The sequence below is a fragment of the Hypanus sabinus genome, chromosome 15, assembly GCF_030144855.1.
Source record: "Hypanus sabinus isolate sHypSab1 chromosome 15, sHypSab1.hap1, whole genome shotgun sequence".
Lineage (NCBI taxonomy): Eukaryota > Metazoa > Chordata > Chondrichthyes > Myliobatiformes > Dasyatidae > Hypanus > Hypanus sabinus.
Window position 1 is genome coordinate 30,932,288 of NC_082720.1, and position 25,027 is coordinate 30,957,314.

The window sequence follows — 25,027 nt, forward strand, 5'->3', positions numbered from 1 at the left end:
TTTTTAATCCTTTTTTTTCTGGCACGTTTTTGCAAAGTGGTCCTTTCCAGTGCATTTTCTGCACACCCATCCATGAGCTGGGCACTTTGGGTCTCTACCCAGGTGATCTGTTTATCCATGTCTATAGTATTTCCTTTCATTTGTGGTAGTAGACTTTTCCCCTCTGTCTTTTTGCCATATGTTATGTCCTCATGGTGTGAAACAGGGCACACAGTCTCCGGCTGGATCCCTTGGCGTAACATGGCTTACAATTGTTTCCCTCTACTTTTTCACATTGTGCTTCACATTGGGCAAGCGTTAGACCCTGCATATTCTCCAGTAGTTTTCTCTGCATATAGACTGAGTTACATTTTCCCACTATGTCATCCCTATGGTTGGAGGTGTCCATTCAAAAATCACAGTCTTCTGCTGCCTGCCAAAGGTGAGTAGAGACTGTTGAACCACGCCACTTTGTTTTTGTGCAAACTGATGAAAATGCTGCTGGGCAAGCATAGTGTTGACCTGGGGAACGAAGTAAGCATTCAGCACATCCACCACTGCCATGTAGTCTGTGACTTGTCCCGTGTCTGGTAGCATTGAAAGTATATCCTGTACTTCTGGTCCTGCAAGTTGCAAAAGTAGTTTTCTCCTTCTTTGTTCTGTATTATCTGTTGCGTTATCGTCCACTGTCAGTCCTAATACGTGGACATAAAGTTCAAATAAGTTAAGCCACCGTGTCCTTCTCGGACCTAGCGTCGCCGGCTCCGTAATGCATTGGAAGTGTTGGATCCCTGATTTCTCCATTCTCATTAATTAGCGTGAAACTTACTTTTACTGTCCATACCTTTTACTGTATTAGGTTGCAAATACACTGTTGTGTATTTGCAACCTAAATGTATCTGTGTTGCCTTTATGGCATTTGTTTAGTTTATTATATTTTCGCTTTAGTAATTCATTTGTTATCATTTTCTAGTTAAAGTTAAGATTGTTTAAAGTAAATTCGTTGTCTGTAATATATCGCGGCATGCGATGACGTCACACCCGGTTTCACCGCGTCTTGTGGTAAAAATACGGGTTTGGAGAAATGGGAAGGAGGGGGCTCACATGTGCAGGATCAGTGCAAGAAAAGTTTTCTTTTTACGCACTAGAAACATCAGTGAAGCAACGCCGTAAGTTCATGAGATAATCAATATGTTGAATTAAAAACGTTAACGCTGATTCTGTTAAAAGTAATGACGATTGATAAGGTTTATGTTTTTGTTATTTAAAGAGTTGCGGATAGTTTGTGCTGAAGTGTATTTAAAGCAGTCAATGGCGTAGGTAGATTCTGACTGTATGTTGCACTTTAATGTAATATAGTTGTTGTAGTTTTACCTTTGCAAGTATTTACGATGTAAATGTGATATCAAGAAGGAAACAAATACTGTATATATTTTGTATTGTTTTATCAACAGTTTTCACCATACATTAATGTGGAAGAGTGAACAGTAAACGATTAATCTTACTGCGATCCTGTCTTCATTGACTACAGTTTACCTCGGTGTTTAGTTCAGAGTTCTTTTACACCTGTGCGAGAACACTACAGTGTCTTTATTTCTCATTCTTGCTTCCATGCTCCCTCACATCACATGTTGTTTTGTCTCCAACTGATAACATCATCACCATACTTGACAAGCGTCAAAATACATTAACGGACCTTACCATTTCAATACATGACAATTAGAGCATTCACAATTTATTTGGTAAATCAGCAAAACCAGTAAACATGTGCTCAATATCTAACATGAATTGAACAAACTTGAATGCATATAGTTATAAATAACTTTTCTGTTAAACACTGCCTTCATGTAAATAGGTTTGACTCTACTTCGCTTTCTGCATATGTGGGAGTTCTTGTTTACTCTAAGAAAAATCTTTGAAACAAACCACATGATAAAGCTGCTATTGTTTTCTGAAAAGTGTAGGTGGCTGAAATGTTGTCTGCTAAAACCCAAAGGAGCCCTATTCTTGGCAGACAGCTCTATCATTCTAGAAATGAATTTTTTTATACAAATGAATATGTTGTTTGTATTCCCTGACTAAAGGCAGCTGATTGGGTTAAATCCTGTAATTATAGTGTGCACTGAAATGTTAATGTTCGGCAAAATGATGTTTATGTTTTCATTATATGTTGAATGGGACTTAACTAGGTTTGAATAGAATGCTATTGTTCCAAACACAAAATACAGACGAGACAGTAAGGGGCTCCATTGATTATGATTTCATCTTCATTCAGGCAGTTGCAATTAAGTTTAGTATTAAATATTGAGATATAGCTTTTAGTACGTGGGAATCTCCTGGATCTCAGCGCCATAGCCAACAAGCAGCTGCACAACTGCACTTACCTGAGTAACAGTATTTACTTTATAACAAAGTACCTGTCTTTTAAATAACTCAACCAATATAACTTCAGTGCCATTGTGTATTATAGTATGTTACCCCTAATTAGGTTAATTGGGCATTGTGAATTGTCCTGTGATTAAATAGGTGGGTTTCTTGCCAGTGTGGCTCAGTGGGCAAAAGGACCTGTACCACATTGTATTTCTAAATAAAATAATTATAGAAAGAGTACAATAATTATATAGTTAAATCATGATTTGAGATATTTTGATAATCTTGCCATAGAATTGGCATCTGAATATAAAGAAGTTTATATATTTTAACAGTAAAACCATCTTTACATCAAATGGAGTTTTTCATTTTATAGAGGTAATATTTCTGCTTTCAATTGTTCTAAAATGAGACCATAAGATATAGGAGCAGAATTAGGCCTTCTGGCCCATCGAGTCTGCTCCGCCATTTCTTCATGGCTGAATGATTTTTCCTCTCAACCCCATCTCTTCCCTTTTCCCATGTGCATTCATGCCCTGTCTAATCAAGAATATATCAAAGTCTGCCTTAAATATACCTGAAGACTTGGCCTCCACAGCTGCCTGTGGCAACAAATTCCATAGATACACCACTCTCTGGCTAAAGAAATTCCTCCTTATTTCCATTCTAAATGGACCCTCTTCTATTCTAAGGCTGTGTCTTGTGGTCTTAGACTCCCTCACCCTAAGAAACATCCTGTCCACATCCACTCTATCAAGGCATTTCAGCATTCAGTAGGTTTCAATAAGATCCCCTCTCATTCTTCTGAATTACAGAGCCATCTATCGCTCCTCATATGATAAGCCTTTCAATTCCGGACACATTTTCATGAACCTCCTTTGAATCCTTTCCAATATCAGCAGATTTTTCTGAGGTAGGGGGTTCACCAGTACTGTGTAAAGCCTTAACATCACATATTTGCTATTATATTCTAGTAATCTCAAAATGAGTGTTAACATTGCATTTGCCTTCCTCACCACCAACTCAACCTGCAAATGAACTTTCAGGAAATCCACATGAGGACTCCCTAGTCCCTTTGCACCTCAGGTATTAGAATTTTCTTCCCATTTAGAAAGTGCATGACCACACACTTCATGACACTATATTCCATCTGCCAATTCTTTGGCCATTCTCCTGATCTGTCTAAGTCCCTCTGTAGCCTCTCTCCTTCCTCAAACCTAACCTTCACCTAACATCTATCATCTGTAAACTTAACAACAAAGCTATCACTTCCATCATCTAGCCTCCCTGCTTCCTTAACACTGCTTGCCCTTGCACCGATCTTCATCTTGTTCATAAAACTAGCCACAAAGCCCTCAATTCCTTTATCCAAATCATTGACATATAACGTTTAAAGAAGATTACCCAACACAGATCCCTTTGGAACACCACTAGACACTGTCAGCCAACCAGAGAAGGTTCCCTTTATTCCCACTCTTTGCCTATTGCCAATCAGCTAATCCTCCATCCATGCTAGTGTCTTTCCTGTAATACCATGTGCTCTTAACTAGTTAAACAACCTCATGCGTGGCAACTTGTCAAAGGCCTTCTTAATATCCAAGTACACTACATCCAATGATTCTCCTTTGTTTATCCTGCTTGTTATTTCTTCAAAGAATACCAACAGATTTGTCAGGCAAGATTTTCCCTTAAGAAAACCATGCTGACTTTGACCTATTTTATTATGTGCCTCCAAGTACCCCAAAACCACAAACTTAACATTTGATTCCAACCACTGAGGTCAGGATAACTGGCCTATAATTTCCTATTTTCTGCTTTCTTCCCTTCTTGTAGAGTGGCATTTGTAATTTTCCAGTCCTCCGGAATCATGCCAGAATCTAATGATTCTTGAAAGATCATTACCAATGCCTCCACTGACTCTTCAGTACCTTCAGGTGCAGTCCATCTAGTCCAAATGACTTATCTACCTACAGCCTTCCCAGCTTCCCAAGCACCTTATTCCTAATAATAACTGCACTCACTCTGCCCCCTGACACTCTTGAACATCTGGCATACTGCTAGAGTTTTCCACATTGAAGTGTGATGCAAAATACTTCTTCATTTTGTCCACCATTTCCTTGTCCCCCATTACTACCTCTCCAGCATCACTTTTCTGTAGTCTAATATCTACTCTTACCTTTCTATACCTTTCAATATCTACTCTTTTACTCTTTCTATATTGGAAATAACATTTGGTATCCTCTTTAATATTATTGGCTAGCTTCATATTCCATATTTCCCCTCTTTATGATAGTTTTAATTGCCTGTTGGGCTTTAAAAGCTTCCCAATCATTTAACTCCCCATTAATTTTTGCTTTATTATATGCCTTCTCTTGGCTTTTGGTTGCATTATCCTGCCTTAAGAATACTTCTTCTTCTTTGGAGTGTACCTACTCTGCTCCTTTTGTATTGTTCCCAGCCATTGCTGCATTGCTGTCATCCCTGCTATTGTTCCTTTTCCAATTAATTTTGGCCAGCTCCTCACTCATGCTTCCCTTCACTCCTCCGTATTACTGATTCATCTGACTTTAGCTTCTCCTTCTCAAACAGCAGGGTGACTTCTATCATATTAAGATATCTCTTTCCCCAAGTGTTCCTTTACCTTACGCTCTCTAATCAATTCTGGTTTACTGCTGTTACGAAATCCTGTAACTGCATCACTTACCAGCAAAGATAGAGAGATCCGTTGAAGTCTGATGGTACTATTTTTAAAAGTATTTATTGATAAAGGGTACAAAAATAAGATTAATGCAAACATACAGATAATATATGTGGTCAATACTAAATCTAAAGCGCGGGTATAATAATAACCAATAAGAAGTAGCTCTATTGTTGTCTAGGGGATAATGTATTGTCTGATGGAAAGATAACAGTCACTGTTAGTTCGTTCAAGCTGCAGCGTTTTTGGGTTTAAGAGCGAGGCGTTTTAAACTTGCCCAGGTCTTTTATGATGCCAATCTGTTGAGTCAGGGGAGTGGGTTCCCCATTGTTAGCTACAAGCCATTTGCCCTGGTTCTAACCACCAATTCCAGCAACGGAACTGAACGCATGTGGCCTCCTTCAGATGACTTCCTGCTGTTACGTGGTCGCTTAACGTTTCTTCTGGTGTGTCTGAGGGACTGTTCCTACAGACCCTCTTTTATCCTGACACGCAGGGTCGTAGATGTCAATCAGGTTGGGGGTGTGCACTCTCTCCCTCAACCAGCCCACTTTGCCTGAGGGCATTCACGTAGCATAGTAGCTCAATCCACAAATTGGTCTCCAAGAGACAATGGCCATGTCCCGTAGCTTTACGTCGCCGGGGAAACGAGCCAATCTGCACATCTCTTCTCTCATTTCCTGGGCCCCTTGACCCAACCCAACAGTGATCTTGCGATTCTCACAAAGGAGGGGGCTACGGACGTAACACCCCCTTTCTTCAGTGCATTTTTTTACCATCGGGAAAAAACAAAATAATACAGAGTCTTACAGGGTGTTAGAATCCAACACAACACCAAAGTTTTTTTTAGAGTAATACAGTTATACAATCAATTCAGTATCTAAAAAGTTAACGATTACAGTGTCACTTTCTTTAATATCTTAACATCTTGTACCGTACTAACGTACGGTAGCATCAGACTTCAATTTAATAACCACCTATTTTATTTTTTTCCCTTCAGCAACAAAACTAAGGAGGTGTGATCTTAGCTTACGTGCATCTACAAAAGTTTATGTAAATACTAGTCTTTCAGTCGTTTTCAAACTGAACAGGCAGGCTTCCAGGGGGTTGCCTATATTATTCACAGGCTTTGTCGAAATCCTGTACAACCGGCTTTGCTATTTAAAAATGGCGTCCCCCTTAACCGTCGCCTCTTTTCCGGGGAATTCCCACGTGGGGAACTTGGGTAATGTGGCGGGATAAACCCTCGCCCGCCTTTTCTATAGGAATTATTTTATCAACACCATGTCCCAAACTTAGACCATCTTCTGAACTTCCACCCAACTCTTTAATTTTACACAGGTGGCTAGCCCTCTCTTCAGGACCCTTCAGGCTATGTGTTTTCAGTTCGACCTCTTTGTTGAAGCAGCATTTCAAATTCTGCCTTTTCACACCACACGCTGGAATAACAATAGCGTGGGGGGCCCCGTCATCTCCCGGCTTAATCTGTAAGTGATCTGCAGGGTTTAAAATTTCTTCATTTGATTTGGGTACTACAGATTTTCTGTTTCCTTCAATGATAATACTTATCTCCCCATTTTTGAACTCCGCATTAACTTTGAGCACACCTTCGAGCACAAACACCTGGGAACTCTCAGTTCCCACTATTACCAAGGTTAACCCTTTCTTCACTGAACCAAGTCTATCTGACCCACGAGGATGGCCGTCTCGTTCCACTGAATCAAATTCCTCGGACTTTTTCTGAGCTCCGTTACTAGGTTCAGTACCACGTGCATTCCCATCTTGGACACACTCAAACGGGACATTGGCCTCTTCCAGGCTTTCAATACCTGTACCCTTTTCAAATTCTAAGTTCCCCCGATCCTCCCAGGTACTCTCTGGGCAGCTCCCTTCCAGAGTAAACTCAACCTCGCAGGCTGAAACAACCTCATCTGCCAACCCAGCAGACTTCTTCAAGGCAAGGGCACCCTTTTCATCTAGGACTGCCCTCATTTCATTATCGGGAACACCTTTAGAATTTTCAACTTCTTCAAACAGTTCTGCCAAACCAGACAGATCACCCCTGTCCAACTCTGGACCTCTTAACCGCTCTATCGGTTCCTCATCTTTATTTTCTGCCTCTAGGACCTTTGCCTCGCTAAGGGAAGATCTACCTCCGCTTCCTTACCCTCTTTCCCTTTATTACTCTTCGCTTTACCATCCTCTAAACCAGGGGTCAGCAACCTTTACCACTGAAAGAGCCACTTGGACACGTTTCCCACAGAAAAGAAAACACTGGGAGCCGCAAAACCCGTTTGACATTTAAAATGAAATAACACTGCATACAACGTTTTTTTGCCTTTATGCTATGTATAAACAAACTATAATGTGTTGCATTTATGAAATTGATGAACTCCTGCAGAGAAAACGAAATTACATTTCTGCATGCAACAAAAACATTTTGAACTCCGAAAAAAAGACGTTGGGTTGAAGGTTACTTTTAAGTAAAATACTCAATGTCTATTTGAGTCCTTCTTGTATTTATGAAAAACGCTGAACTTAAATTTTCCGCCAGCAGCAAACCAAAAATAACGTCAGCCAGCTGTCAACCTGAAAAATAAAAGGACTATTTTAATGAACAATGAAAAAATATGAATATAAGTAAAACAATAGGCAATTAAAATATTTATCATATTTGGTTACTTGGATTTCTGCTCCTGGACCTCAGCGCACAGCGTCTGCACATCAGGGCTGTATGACGTCACCTTCATCTTTACACAGGATCGCAAGCTGTCATCTGTGAGGCGTGCGCGATGTTTGTTTTTAATAAAGTTCATGTTGGAGAACACCTGCTCACATACATAAATCGACAGGACTCCAAGCGCATACTTTTTAATGTATACATAAATGTCGGGGATAGCATTCCATGTTTCGAACACAAGTTAGTCTGGTTTTGGGAGGTTTTCAGTATCACTCCATTTGTGATTCTGAGCAAGAACGGCCTTCTGACGGGCAACATCTTCAAGGTCTGCTGTCAAGCGTCTAAACTTGGACACCCATATGTCTTTGTCGGCTATTTTGGCCAGTTCCATCTCAAGATCAGGTTTACTCACACCTGCCAATGCAGTCGTATTCAGTAGAGATGAATCGATGCATGGGGGAGTGACTGGGAAGGATAATGTGTTTTTTTCCTCTCTGAACTCACAGAAGCGTTTCCCAAACGATGTTTGCATTGCGATGATTGCAGAATGTAAATACTCCGAACTTATCATGTCGTGACCTTGTTTGAACTCTCTCAAATTGGGGAAGTGAGACAAAGTGCCTTTCTGTCAATCTCTGGCAAGCACTGTCAACTTGCGCTCGAATGCCAAAACTCCTCCAACATGTGTAGGGCTGTACGTCCTTTCCCCTGAAGAGCTGTGTTCAGCGTGTTCAGGTGCGCTGTCATGTCTACCATGAAGTGTAGCTTTTCCAGCCACTCTGGCTGTTCCAGCTCAGGAAAGTTGAGCCCTTTGCTGCCCAGGAAAGTTTTCACTTCTTCCAGACACGCGACAAAGCGTTTCAGCACCTCCCCTTTGGACAGCCACCGGACTTTGTTGTGCAGCAGGAGATCAGAATATGCGCTTTCCATCTCGTCCAGTAACAAACGGAATTGACGGTGATTTAAACTTTTTGCCATTATTTTATTGACAATCTGAATGACAACATCCATTACTTCTGTGCATTCCGGAGGAAATGTTTGAGCGCACAGTGCCTCTTGGTGCAAGATGCAGTGAAAAGTCAGCAGCTTTCTGTCCAGCGACTTCTGCAGTAAAGCCACAAATCCCTTGTGCGTTCCCGTCATATTCGGAGCCCCATCAGTAGCTACTGACACCAGATGGGTGGTCTTTATTCCTTTGGCTCTTAAACAATTCAAGACAGCCTCACAGATGTCCTCCCCCCGTGTTTGGTCTTTTAGAGGTATCAACTCAATCAGTTCTTCCTGTGGCCCGGCAGAGTTTACATACCGGCAGAACAACGCTATTTGTTCAATATCGCCTTTGTCTTTAGACTCGTCACAGGCAATCGAGTAGGCCACAGCTGAATTGATGTCTTTAATTTGCTGTCTTGTGATGTCTTCTGCCATTTTTATGGTTCTGTCTTTGACAGTCTTTGCAGAGAGGGGCATATCCCTGATTTTCTGCACAATTTCACTCTTGTTTTTAAAGTCCGTGAATAGATGTTCTGAAATCTTAATGAAAGATTCTTTTACATATTCACCATCTGTAAACTGCTTCCCGTGCCTGACTATTTCCTGAGCGGCAATATAACTAGCGTATGTCGTTGTTTTTCCGGACTTCATCCATTGCTTGAAATGATTTTTGCTCAGATCAACCTTCCGCATCGGTTCCGAAACGGCTTTTTTTCTCTCATCTCCATCCGGATATTTTTTAGCAAAGGCTGCGTGTTTATTCTAGAAATGCTTTGCAACATTTGACTTTTTGTTGTTTGCTAGTTTCTCATTGCATATTAAGCATACCGGTAAACCAGTCTCGTCAACAGTGAAAGCAAATGAATCTGTCCACGTATCATTAAACGTTCACTTTTCTTTTATTTTAGAATTCTCCATAGTTGGCCTACCTTGGATCGAAAAATTAAAGAAATCGCGCACTGACGGGTGTCAGGTATTGGCAGTGGTGACGTATATTAATAGCGATAAAAACACGTTGTAGCGGTGTGCTCACGCAGTCAGTAAACTGCAGTCAAATAACTTTATTCGAACTAAACAGCCTTGCTTTTAAGCCTCCCTCAACCTGGCCCCCATGGGCGCGGATGCTGCAAAAGACCAATTATTTCCCAAAGCAACAGGGAGCCGCAGCACAGAGGTAAAAGAGCCGCGGGTTGCCGACCCCCGCTCTAAACCCTTGTGGTACAGGGTCGGTAGAAATGTCTCGGCCAAATCGAAACTGGTTTGATTTAAACTGCTCTCATTCTCAGCTGCCTTTCTCGACATGCTGCGAGTGACCACACATGCGGGATAGATCTTGGAATCTAGGGGCGGGGCCACAACACTCACCAGCCAGTGTGTCGGCATCATGGCTGCCCAAACCTTACCACCTGCTAAATCGTTACCGAGAAGGACATCTGTGTCAGTTCTCAGGAATTCTGATCACACCCTTATTTCAACTGGTCCAGATAGCAGCTCACAATCCATAATGACCTTATGTAAGGTCACCATTTCTGTCCCTTTACTTATTCCCTTCACAGCTACCATTCCCGTCTGGCGACCAAACTCTAGCACCTTACTGCTGATCAACGACAGCTCAGCTCCCGTGTCTCTCCAGATCCATACGGGAACTGGTACGTCCCCCTCCCTCACAGACACGGTTCCGAGTGACAGACAAGTCTCAGATCCTTCTCATACTTTGTCTACCCGGGGCTCTCTTGTCGATTTACTGATTACCACGGCACATCCAATAGGGACTGCTGCTTTCCCTTTTCCTGTCTCTTTCCTCGGAGCAAAGCACCAAGATGCAATATGCCCCCCACTTCCACAATTAAAACAGGTCAAGCCCGGAAGTCTCTGGCCATCTGGCCTTTCCCCCTCAACCTTACCACTAGCTCCCGGCGGGACCTCTGCCTCAGCTGGTGGACTTTCTCGATCGTTCCCACGATCTCTCTGGGAACTTTTATTCGAGGAAGACTTTGTCTTGTGGGTTAGGGCATATTCATCTGCGAACCTAGCAAATTCCGAGATGGACTTATATGGCTTCTCATTCAAATATGTCCGGATATCCTCCGAAACACAACCTTTAAATTCCTCAATCAGAATTAACTCCCTGAGATGCCCATAATCCTCTTCCACTCTCTCTGCGGTCCAAGAGCACACCCTTCTCATAGGCAAACTTGGTATACGTCTGATTCCACCCTTTCTTTAAATTTCTAAACTTTTGTCTGTACGCCTCAGATACTAGTTCATAACTCCGGAGAATGGCTGCCTTTACTTTGTCATAACTCTCCTCCTCTCCCTCCTCCATGGCCAACACTGTATATGCCCGTTGTGCCTTCCCCTTTAACACACTTTGTAACAGCACCACCCACTGACCTCTGGGCCATTTCTGATTCACTGCCACCTTTTCAAAAAGCAAGAAGTAACTATTAACATCCGTCTCCTCGAATGGAGGTACTAACCTCAACTCTCGACTAACATTGAACCGCTCCTCTCGGTCTGACCCTGGAACTCGTGGCTCCTGCCATAACTTCTCCATCTCCAAGTCATGTTTCCTCTGTTTCTCTTTCTCAGCTGTTTTAACCTCATTTCATGCTCTTGTTTCTCCTCTAACTCCTTCAGCTGGAGTGCATGCTCCCTCTCTTTCTCTCTCTCAGCCCTTTCCCTCTCTTTCTCTCTCTCAGCCCTTTCCCTCTCTCTCTCTCTCTCTCTCTCTCTCTCTCTCTCTCTCTCTCTCTCTCTCTCTCTCTCTCTCTCTCTCTCTCTCTCTCTCTCTCTCGGCCCTTTCCCTTTCTCTCTCAGCCCTTTCCCTCTCTTGCACTCTCTCTCTCGGCTGCCTCCAGCTGCTTTAACTGAATTGCATGTTCCAACTTTAATTTCACCAACTCTAACTGAGCCATCCCACTAGCTGGTACCTCTTCAGGGATATTTTCCAATACCTCATCTGCAAACACATTCTTCCCAATATAATACTGAGTTATTGCCCTTCGCACCTCCTGCTTTTTCATTGACAACCTCACCCCTACGAGGTTTAACTCCTTCCCCAAACTTATTAAGTCTGATTTGGTGGCCGCTTTTAGCGCCTCCAGAGTCGGGTTTTCTATAAATTCATCCACATCCATCTTTGCTGGTTTCCCGTCTGGCTACCTGCGTAACCAGATCCAAGTTTTGGACTTACAAGCCCAATTCACTGGCCTCCCAATTTGGTATCAAATCCCGGACAAGCCCCCAATTTTCTTACAAAATCCCATAACTGGATCACTTACCAGCAAAGATAGAGAGGTCTGTTGAAGTCTGATTGTACTATTTTTAAAAGTATTTATTGATAAAGGGCACAAAAATAAGATTAATGCAAACATACAGATAATATACGTCATCAATACTAAATCTAAAGCGCGGGTATAATAATAACCAATAAGAAATAGCTCTATCATTGTCAATGGGATAATGTATTGTCTGATGGAAAGATAACAGTCACTGTTAGTTCGTTCAAGCTGCAGCATTTTTGGGTTTAAGAACGAGGCGTTTTAAACTTACCCAGGTCTTTTATGATGCCAGTCCGTTGAGTCAGGGGAGTGGGTTCACCGTTGTTAGCTACAAGCCATTTGCCGTGGTTCTAGCCACCAATTCCAGCAACGGAACTGAATGCACGTGGCCTCCTTCAGATGACTTCCTGCTGTTACGTGGTCGCTTAACGTTTCTTCTGATGTGTCTGAGGGACTGTTCCTACAGACCCTCTTTTATCCTGACACGCAGGGTCGTAGATGTCAATCAGGTTGGGGGTGTGCACTCTCTCCCTCAACCAGCCCACTTTGCCTGAGGGCATTCACGTAGCATAGTAGCTCAATCCACAAATTGGTCTCCAAGAGACAATGGCCATGTCCCGTAGCTTTACGTCGCCGGGGAAACGAGCCAGTCTGCACATCTCTTCTCTCATTTCCTGGGCCCCTTGACCCAACCCAACAGTGATCTTGCAATTCTTACAAAGGAGGGGGCTTCGGACGTAACACTGCACAGTACCCAATCCGGAATAACTGATCCCACAGTGGGTTCAACCACGAGCTGCTCTGAAAAACCATCTTGTAGGTGTTTCACAAATTCTCCCTCATGGGATCCGGCACCAACCTGACTTTTGCAATTCACCTGCATATTGAAATCCCCCATGACTATTGTAATATTGACCTTTTGATATGGATTTGCTTTCTCCCATTGTAATTTATAGTGCATATCTTTGTTACTGTTCAGAGCTCATACATAACTTTCATCAGTATATTTTTACCTTGCATTTTCTTGGTCTATCCACAATGTTTCTAAACCTTTTGATCCAATGTCACCTCTTTCTAAAGATTTGATTTAATTTTTTTATCAACAGAGCCATTTCACCTCTCTGCCTACCTGACTGTCATAGAGTCATAGAAAAGTGCCACACCAAAGCAAACTATTTCACCAATCTAGTCCATGTCAAAACCATTTGGACTGCCTACACCCATCAACCTAGACTGGGACCATAGCCCTTCATACTCCTTCTGTCCATGTACCTATCCAAACTTTTCTTAAATGTTGAAATCAAGCTTGCATGCACCGCCTGTGCTGGCAGCTCATTGAAGAAGGTTCCGTTCAAGTTCGCCTTAAACATCTCGCCTTTCACCCTTAACCCATGGTTGTAGTCTCACCCAACCTCAGTGGGAAAAGACTGCTTGCATTTATCCTATTGATATCCTTCATCATTTTGTATACCTCTATCAAATCTCCTCTCAATCCTCTACATTCTAATGAATACAGTCCTAAGCTATTTAATTTTTCCATAGAACTCAGTTCCTCCTGACCCAGCAATATCTTTGTAAATTTTCTCTGTAACCTTTCAACCTTCTTTACATCTTTCCTGCAAGTAAGCGACTAAAGCTGCACACACTACTTCAAATTAGGCCTCACCAACATCTTATACAGCTTCAACATAACACCCCATCTCCTGTACTCAGTGTATTAATTTATGAAGGCCAGTGTGCCAAAAAGCTTTCTTTACAACCCTATCTACCTGTGACACCACTTTCAATGAATTATGGACCTGTTTTCCCAGATCCGTTTTTTCTATCATGCTCCTCAGTGACCTGCTGTTCACTGCGTAAGACCTACCCTGATTGGTCCTATTGAAGTGCTAAACCTCATATTTGTCTGCATTAAATTGCTTCTGCCATTTTCATCCCATTTTTCCAGATTCAGATCCCTCACTGTCTACTACAGCCCCAATCTTGGTGTCATCTGCAAATTTGCTGATTCATTTAACCACATTAACACCATATTATTGATATAGATGACAAATAACAAGGGACCCAGTACCAATCCCTGCAGCACACCACTAGTCGCAGGTCTCCAGTCAGAGAGGTAATGCTCTAATACCACTCTCTGGATTCTCCTACAAACCTAATGTCTAATCTAATTTACTACCTTATCCTGAATGCCGAGTGACTGAACATTCTTGACCAACCTCCTGTGTGGGACCTTGTAAAATGCCTTGCTAAAGTCCATGTATACAACATCCATTGCCTTGCCTTCATCAACTTTCCTGGTAACTTCCTTGAAAAACTCTTTTCAAGGAAGATTGGAAGAAAAAGATTGGTTAGACATACATGTCTTACCATGCACAAAGTTATGCTGGCTATCCTTCATTAGTTTCGACCCGGAACATTCTACTTTTTTTCCAGAGATACTGCCTGGCCTGTCGAGTTCCTCCAACATTTTGTGTGTGTTGCTTCATCAGCACATCTATCCAAATACGTATTTATCTGGTCCCTAAGAATGCCATCCAATATCTTTCCCACAACTGTCGTCAGACTCATGGGCCTATAATTTCCTAGATTATGTTTAGAGTCTTTTTTAAACAGTAGAACGACACTGGCTGTCCTCCAATCCTCTTTTACCTCCCCTTTCATGAAGGATGATTTCAATACCTCTGCTAAGGCCCCGGCAATTTCAATACTTCCCTCCCATAGTGTCTGAGGGAACACCCTGTCAGGCCTGGGAAGTTACCCGCCTTAATTTGCCTCAGGGCAGGAAACGCCTATAATCTGTTTAGGGCCTACGAATTTAGTGCCACTTTGCCTCACTTCTATAGACTCTGCATCTGTTTCCTGAGTAAATACAGATGCAAAGGATTCATTTAAGATCTTCCCTATCTGAGTTGGCTCCACACATGGATTACCATTCTATTCCACAGGACTGATTTTGTCCCTTGCAACCCTTTTCATACAATGTGTATCATTGTGTGTTAAGCTCCCAGCTATAATATTTTTTCATCCACAATTCAGTGATGTCCACAACATTAAAACCTGCCAATCTCTAACTGTGTTACATTCAGCCACCTTATTTTGTATATTGCTTGCATTCAAATACAAAATCTTCAGTCCCTTATGATTTTGTCCCCTTTTTACACTGCAACTTATTCCACCGACTGCAATTTAGCTCTATTACCAGACTGATTTTGTGAGCAGATACACTACACACTGTCTCTATGATTCAAATACCCCATCCTCAGCCTAATCTCATTCCCCTGCCAAGTTCATTTAAACTGTCTCGAACAACTCAAATATAGAAAAAAATTGGACTGGTCCATGGATTGAGATTCGAAATTGGAGAAAAGCCAAGGATAATATGTTTAGGGAAGATATTTGGTTTTTGAGAGATATTGAGGCCCTGGTTAAGGAAAAAACTGAAGGTGCTCAACAGGTATAAGCAGGTAAAAACAAATGAGATACTTCTGGTGTATAAGAAATGCAGTAGAACACTTAAGAAAGAAATCGGGGGGGCTAAAAGAAGGTATGAGGTTAACCCAGCAGACAAGGTGAAGAGTGTCCTATTAAGAGCAGAAGAATTGCAAGGTACAAAATTGGTCCTCTGTAAGATCAGAATGGTACTCTGTGCGTGGAGCCAAAATAAATGGGGCAGATCTTAAATGGACTTTTTGCATCTGTATTTGCTCGGGAGGCAGACACAGAGTCTATAGAAGTGCGGCAAGGCAGCAGAGAGCTCATGTACTCTATACAGATTACAGAGGAGGAGGTGTTAGCGTGGATAAATCCCCTGTGAAATACACAGTGGGGCATTGAGGTGTGCGACAGAAAAGCAGTGATCTGGGAATACAGGTCCATAATTCATTGAAAATGGTGGCACATGTAGATAGGGTTGTAAAGAAAGCTTTTGGCACATTAGCCTTCATAAATCAAAGTACTGAGTTCAGAATATCAGATGTTCTGTTCTGCATAAGGAGTTGGTCAGGACTAATTTGGAGTATGGTGTACAGTTTTGGTCACCTAAGTGCAGGAAAGATATAAGTAAGTTTGAAAAAGTACAGAGAAAGTTCACAAAGATGTTGCTGGAACTGGAGGACCTAAGTTATATGGAGACATTGAATAGGTTAGGAATTTATTCCTTGGTATGTAGAAGACTGAGGGGAGAGTTGATTGAGAAATTCAAAACTATGTGGGTACGGATAGGGTAAATGCAACAGGTTTTTTCCACTGAGGTTGGGTGGGACAACGAAAGGTCATGGTTAAAGGTGAAAGGCGAAATGTTTGAGGGGAACTTGAGGAGAAATTTCTTCACTCAGAAGGTTGTGAGAGTGTGGAACAAGCTGCCAGCACAAGTGGTCCATTCGAGCTCGATTACAACATTGAAGATAAGTTTGGTCAGGGACATGGATGGCTATGGTCCACATGCAGGTCAATAGGACTAGGAAGCTTAAATGTTTCAGCATGGACAAAATGGCTAAAAAGCCTATTTCTGTTCTGTACTTTTCTATGACTCCCTAACTCTAATCAGATGAAAATGGTTTAGATCAGAGCTGTTGTTTCCCACTGGCCAGGAAATCATGCTGTTCATCAATATTACCAATCAGAAATACATTGGACTTCTGTTAGATTTCCATAGTTTTATACCTAGCTTGCATATAAAATAGCTTGGCCAACCACAAAGATATAGCTTGTCCCTGGCATTAAGCTACTAATGTGTACACATTAATAACTGGAAAGCATGCACTTGCAATGCACTTGTTCAAAATTTTACATTTGATGGGAAGCAAGTCCTTCTCATCTTATAGCTGTCACCAGACAAAAATAAAGATTGTCTCACTGCTGTCTAGAAGTTAGCAAATATTTTGGTGGATAACTGACAAGATTCTGTTCTAAATTCACAGTATACTTAAAAACTAAGAGAAGTGAAGAGGGTTTTGTTTCCTATTTTTCCAACGTAAGAATACGTATTTATTTTGTTTACGTTCATAATTTTAACTCATATTTTGATACAGTTATACCTTCTGTAGCCCAACTGTGAAAGCTTCCCTTATGTTCATTACTGTAATGGGGTATTGAAAATAAGGGACTACCATGTATCTAATTTTCCATCAGATCTAACACTGTTCTATACTCCTTTCCAGTGTGGTTAATTACTGAAAGAGCAATAGCACTGAGTATGGCAGTGTTAGATCTAATGGATGTGTCTCTTGTAGTACAATTGATTGCAGACTGCAAAAGCAATGACATTTCTACCATATTGTTGTGTTCAGAATCAGGTATACATTGAAGGCAGTGGTGACTGTAAGTCATTGGTAGCATATCTGCAAAATCTAGCAGGCTACAGTTATCCACAGAATCTTAATGTGACATTGTCAGTCTGTAAAAACAATGCTTTCTGAGATATTAAAAATGCTGGAAAAGATAACACGTAGAATCTGTAGAAGGTGAAGCAGTCAATATTTGCAATATTGACATTATTCCAGAATTGGGAAAGAGAGAAATACAAGTTAGCTTTCAGAAAGAAAGAAGCTAGGGGAGCTTTTTGTAGAACAAATTGCATGCCTACTTCCTGGGCTCCTACTTTCTAAGAGGCCAAAGACGTCAGTCTTCTCCCAAATGTCTGAGTCATGGCTTGGTGCCTTCTCTCCTCTGAAGCTGCTCATTCCAGCACAAGTCTTTCACTCTAATTAGTAAAGCACAAAAATAAAAATGGTATTCCCGTTCTGCTAGTGTCTGTTTGATCACTTCCAAAGTTCCCTCAAAACTCAATGGGGACACGGTCCCTTTGCAAAACATTTGCCTATGGGGAAATGGAGCCTTTGGAGAGATCTGCCAATTTGAGCTTCAAAGACTTGCATAGACTGCATCTGAAACTCATCTCATTTTAACTGGCAAGTTTCCTATGACCCGGGCAACTTTGCTGGAAGCATTAAGTCTAACAGCAAGTTTCTTTTAGTTCAAAAGTCCCTCACTTGCATGTAATTATATATTTGGTTCTTGTGGTGACTGCTGATTCACTCATGCTAATGACTGCTTGGCTCTGGCAGACAGTTTGCTTGCACGCATTCACATGCTCCTCAGTTAAACCTGGAAGTGGAAGGGTGGAGCTTGGTGAGGACTGAGGTTTAGCTAGTTTCTACTTTTGGTGATGGCTGGTCCCAAAGAACCTCGTGTATTCTGGTCATTTACTGATACGGTCCCCTGAACCCCATCATTTAAAAAGATTGTAATCATTAGTAGAGAAGTTCCATTTGGATTTGTCTCAGCTGGATGAGGTTGCAGATATGTTGCCTGCTATGTTAATCCAATCATGAGAACACTCAGATGAAAATATTTGTGGTGAATTTAGCAAGTAAACTGATGTAGAAATCAAAATAGCTCTGCTGTCATTAGAACATTGACGTATATCAGTGACCCTTGTGTAACCAGTTTCACAAGTGTATTTTGAGCAGTTTTTTTTTCCCTCAACTGAGAATTACAAAAAAGTTTGGAAGGTGTATTCCTTCAAGGAATGCACTTGCCCTGTGGAAAATGTGAAACTATTCAGAATGAGTGCCAATGTGCCTTCTGCATTTAATCTAATCTACTTCTGACAGTTAATTTCCTGCAGGGATATAAGTCTCAATTTTATGCCAGCATAGAAACTAACTGAGTGATGGTTATCAGCCTCTGAAGAGAACTAGATGTTATTTTGAAGATATCAGGAGGCTGTGTTTTCTCAAAATACAAGGAGTAGAAATATGCTTTTGGTTACTAGCACATAACAGGTATGAGATTGTGGGTCACTATTTGTGGATTACTAACAAAACATAATTTTACTATCATCAATGGTCCTGAACGCCACAGGGAAGAACAACTGACTGTTAATAAAGTATTTGTGTCCGTTTAGCACTCATGACCAAAAATTAATGCTTGACTCCTACATCTCCTATTTGAAAGCACAGAATAATATTGGTTCTTTGTCACTTGGTGTAATTTAAGCTTGTCTATGGACTCCAGAGAAAAAAGTCGTAGTTTTTGGAAGTAGGCTCAATTGCACTCATCTTCCAGACAGTGACATATTTCAGGTCGGCTGAAGGATTGAGTGAGAGAGCACAAGTCCTCAAAAGTAATGACTGTTGTTTTCAAAGAAGGTGTTCTGGAAGTCCTCCTCCTTCACCCACACACCTCTAAGCAAGATAACCATAAGAAATTAATCCTTTTGTCCTGTTAACGTGTATATGGTGGCCAATAAAATAGCATCATAGTTAATTGTCAAAGAATTTCCCCAACAAATGTTGATAACAATATTGGCAGTTCTTACAAAATGTTTCAGAATGTCACCAGAATGTGTCCCATAAGATCTCAGCAGAAAATGGAGTTAAAAGAATGTGTAGGAGAAAGAACCCATATTCAGTCCCATGAGTAAATATGTGATATTGTAATAATTCCATGTAACTTGCTTCTGAAATTTGGTTCCATTTATATCAATCATGCTTGTTGACTTTAAAGATTTGGTAGATGTTCTATATATCCCTTTCCAATAGATTTGAATGTTTTTCCCCCAAGCTCAACGTGGACTGATTAGAATGGAAAAAATATGTATGATCCTTAAGAAAGAAATTGAACTTTCAGGAACTTAACTTTATTTGGCATCTCACCTTATTTTAAGCAGATTGTAAAGTGTATTAACATATCTCACGAACTATAGAGCTGTCAAAGGAAATTAACCCCACTGTGATTTTTGGCATCTCGTTCATCCTGAATGATAATGAATAAACATTTTCTTTTCTCTAAGCATACATAATCTGTTTTTATAGAGTTATACCCAGGACTCCTGGCTTGATATCAAAGGTTTAGAGCTGATGCAGTTTGGATCATTCTTCTGCAGAATAGATAAGGTAGCATTCTGTTCTATTGGCCAGGAACTCATTAACTTGACTAATGTCTTGTCCATGGTAGCAATAGAAAATGAAGTTGTCAGGAATGAGGTAGGGTGGAATGGGGAGTTAAATTTGACGTTGCAAAAAACTTTATGAATTTGGAGAGCTCAATTAAATGACAAATGTGCTTATTTTCTAAATGCCAAATTTCTGTCAGTGTGGATGCCAGCATGCATCACAACAATTTGTGATTGTGGATGAGTATGCTGCAACTAACCCATGCATTTCCTAATTTGTGGAAGATAATAAATACAATGCACTCATCTCTTTTTGTAGGATTCTATTAGGCATCAGAAAGGCTGCAATGACATGCAGGGAAAATTCTGAATTAATTAAAAAAATACTAATCAAATTTTAATGATTTAGTGCAGGCATGATAGCACACAACATTAATGCAATCAATTGTACTATAAGAGACACTGGAGATTTGTTTAAGCCAAGGCAGAAATTTTGAATTTTCTATCAAACAAACACATAGGTTATGAGCTGTATATCAGCCTGGTACATATGACTTTTAAATTCAATCTAAGCCATGAATTATTATGTTTGAACCTGTCTTAACTTTGTACAGTGAAACGTAATACATTCTAGCTTGCTCTTGGGAGAAACAATGAGAGGAATTTATCACTTCCATCTCCAATGATTTTGCCTGACCAATTGTTTTAGTTTAAAGAAATGTATCAGCCAACAAGAACAGGGATATCAGATATGTGTTATTTGTGCCCTGTAACATTTCAATGCAGTATATTTTATGGCCTCAACAGCTGAATATGGTGACAATGTTGTCCTGCATTGTCCTAGCACAGGGCTATCCAAGTTGCGCATAGTTTTATAGTCGTCAGGCAGCACACTAGCGTAGTGATTAGCATAGAACTTTACAGCATTTGCTGTAACACTGGGGTTCAATTCCTGCCACTGTCTCTAAGGAGTTTGTATGTTCTCCCCATGACCATGTGTGATAGCTCTGAGTTCCCCAGTTTCCACCCACATTCTAAAGACATATGATTTACGGCTAGTAAGTTGTGGACATGCTATATTGGCACTGGAAGCATAGTGAGACTTGCAAGCTGCTCCCAGAATATCTCAGACTGTGCTGGACGAAGTTGCAAACAGCACACTTCACTGTATGTTTCAATATTTTGATGTACTGTGACAAATAAAGCTGATATTTTAATAAAGTAATATTAAAACAAAGGAACATTAAAATAGGAGGAGAAGCAGACTATTACAATACCAGGCAGCTTCAGCATTTGAGTCTTTATAATGGTATCTCTCACAGATCATCATAATTTGACTATGTAGTAATAAGGTGCAACAGTTCTTCCAAATGAGACAAAACAACAAAAAGTTGTATCACTGGGAGAGCTAAGCTTCCATGTATCACTGGGAGAGCTAAGCCTCCATGTTGTCTAAAGTTTCATTGATTTCAACCAGAAAACATGTGAGTTATTTAATGAAATTTGAATATATGTAACACTATCATCAAAATTACCCCTGCTGTGCCATTGTGGAGTTGATTTTTTAGGTCTCATTAAGAAACATTAAATAATCTGTCTCCACACAATGGGTGCACATAGGAGTAAGGACGTTGAGACTACTACACCCATCAGTCACAAAGACGGATTCAGCATCACAGCAGATACAGCAATTGCACTCGTGAAAATGCATGTATCAGTTAATTATTATTTCATTATGGTAGTACTTAGCTTCCTTTTCATCGTGGTGCTTGTCAATACTTGAGCAAAGGACAGCAACATTTTGCTGCTGGCTTGCATTCAACCATCCCTGAGAAAGTGGACTGTCGAGTCAACAGACTCTGAAGACTAGCAGCATTCATTTTATATTTAATTATTCCTTTCAGCTGCAGTTTAGGCTTTGTTTTCCATTTGAAAGTTTTTGTTTACAGCCCTGTTTGGCCGGGCGTTTATTGTTTTCTTTTCTCTCTAACTCTGTTCATGTTGAAGTCTGTGAACTATCGACCTGCTTCTGTGTCTCTTGCTCTACACTTGGGCCATATACAGGCTTAGTGATACCATCACCATGACTTTGTTGGGAAAAAATAAGGTAAAAATAGAAAAAGACCGATCTGTTTATATACAGACTAATATACAGTAAACTAAAAAAATTATTGTACACATCTTGGAGATCGGTATGGATTTTATCATTGTTTTTAATGTTGAAGGTCAAGATGCAGCAGAAGGATAGAACTAAATGTTGATTTGAACTTGTGTCACAGAGTCATCGAGTTATACTGCGTGGAAGAAGGCCCAACTCATTCATACCAACATTGATACCTTCCTGAGCTAGTTCCATTTGCCAGAATTTAGCCCATATCTCTCAAAATCTTTCCTATTCTGAACCTATCCAAATATCTTTTAAATTTTGTGATTACACCTGCCTCTATCAATTTTTCTGTCAGTTTAGTCTGTTTACCCAGCACCCTCTGTGCAAAAAAGTTAGTCCTCAGGTCCCTTTTAAATCATGCTCTTCTCACTTTAAATCTATGCCCTCTTGTTTTAGACGTCCCTGGAAAAAAAAGACTATATTAACCTCTATAATATTATTTCTCAGCCTCCTGCACACCAGGGAACCAGCCTCAGTCTCTCCTGTCTCCTTTCGTAGCTCAAGCCATCCAGTCCGGGCAATCTTCTTGTGAATATTTGGTGCACCATCTCTAGCTAGTCACATCATTCTAATAGCTAGATGACAAGAAGTGTACAAAACATTTCAGTTATCGTCCTATCAATGTACAGTACAATTGTAACATACTGTCCCACCTCTTCCACTCATTGCCCTCTTCAATAAAGGCAATCATACCATACATAATCTTCATCATTGTGTATTTGTGTATCTAATTTCAGTGAATGATTAGCCTGCTTTGCGCAACAAATTGAATAAGTTTTTACTTGAAACATCAAGGTAGAGTGATAACATTGACTGGATTTGGGATGGTGAGTTTTGAGAACAATTAGATCTGGTGCTGTTTGATAAATGATAAACCACAGTCAGCAATGGTGCCATGGCTGGAGGAAGTAATCCATATGAGAAAGGTCAGGAGGCCAAGGAAACTGCTGAGTTAATGGAAAAGCAAATCTGAGATGTCACGAGGCAAAGCAAACCTAGAACAATTTGAAAGGAATCTCAGAAAGCTATAAACACAGCTTTGATAGAATGCCATATGTTAGTGATTTGTATGAAATTTTATGATGACTAAAGACTAAAGAAAGGAGTTTCAATGAAAATGCTGAAAACCTTGTTGCATGTCAGAGATTAGATCAAAACTAACAAAGTTAAGTATACATACAGAAAATAGTAATAGAAAGATAATAAGATAATAACCAAAGTCTGACACAAAAAGCAAAGAGGAATTGACAGCTAGATTAAAGAGATGCAACAAGGCAGCACTAAGTTGAAATACATGTATCTCAAAGAGAGCATGAGAAATATTATTAGCAGCAGCAAATACAGCTACAGGAACCTTTGACACAGAAAAATGTCCCAAGGCAATTTCCTTTGGCGTACTTAAAGAATTGATTGTCATTACAAAGAGGGAGATATCAAGGGAGCAGTTCTACAAGTTGGTCAAAGGAATTAGTAATTAGGACTATTTTAGAACAGGATAAAATGATGGAAAGTAGAGTTTAGGGTTGTGAAGGCAGTTCTGCTGATGATGGACAAACGAATGGGAGATGAGGAATGGGGGCGAGGAGCTGTAGAGCTGGAGGGTAAGTCAGAATCAGAATCAGACTCAGAATCAGGTTTATTATCACCAGCATTTGTCGGGAAAGTTGTTAACTTAGCAGCAGCAGTTCAATGCGATGCATAATATAGAAGCAGAAAAAATAAATAAAAATAATAATAATAAATAAATAAATAAATAGATAAATTGAAGTATATGTATAATGAATAGATTAAAAATCATGCAAAAACAGAACTAATACATATTAAAAAAAGTGAGGTAGTTTTTATGGGATCAATGTCCATTTAGGAATTGAATGGTTGAGGAGAAGAAGCTGTTCCTGAATCACTGAGTGTGTGCCTTCAGGTTTCTGTACCTCCTACCTGATGGTAACAGTGAGAAAAGGGCATGTCCTGGGTGCTGGAGGTCCTTAATAATGGACACTGCCTTTCTGAGACACAGCTCCTTGAAGATGTTCTGGGTACTTTGTAGGCTAGTACCCATGATGGAGCTGACTAAATGTACAACCCTCTGCAGCTTCCTTTGGTCCTGTGCTGTATCCCCTCCATACCAGACAGTGATACAGCCTGTCAGAATGCTCTCCACGGTACATCTATAGAAGTTTTTGACTGCTTTTGTTGACATACCAAATCTTGTCAAACTCCTAATGAAGTGTAGACGCTTTCTCGCCTTCTTTATAATTGAATCGATATGTTGGGACCAGGTTAGATCCTCAGAGATCTTGACACCCAGGAACTTGAAACTGCTCATTCGCTCCACTTCTGATCCCTCTGTAAGTATTGGTATGTGTTCCTTCATCTTACCCTTCCTGAAGTCCACAATCAGCTCTTTCGTCTTACTGACGTTGAGTGTCAGGTTGTTGCTGCGACACCTCTCCACTAGCTGGCATATCTCTGTCCCATACGCCCTCTCATCTGCATCTGAGATTCTACCAACAATGGTTGTATCATCAGCACATTTCTAGTTTGTATTCGAGCTATGCCTAGCCACACAGTCATGGGTATAGAGAAAATAGAGCAATGGGCTAAGCACACAATATGAAGTGCACCAGTGTTGTTTGTCAGTGAGGAGGAGATATTATCACCAATCTGCACAGATTGTTGCCTTTGAGTTAAGAGGTTGAGGATCTAATTGGAGAGGGAGCTACAGAGGTCCAGGTTCTGTAACTTCTGAATCAAGCTTGTGGGAAGGATGTTGTTAAATGCTGAGCTATAGTTGATGAACAGCATCCTGACGTAGGTGTTTGCATTGTCTAGATGGTCTGAGGCTGTGTGAAGAGCCACTAAGCTTGGGTTGGCCTATTGTGGCCAGGTCCTTGCTGAGGCAGGAGTTCAGTATAGTTATGACTAACCTCAAAGCCTTTAATTACTGTAGATGTGAGTA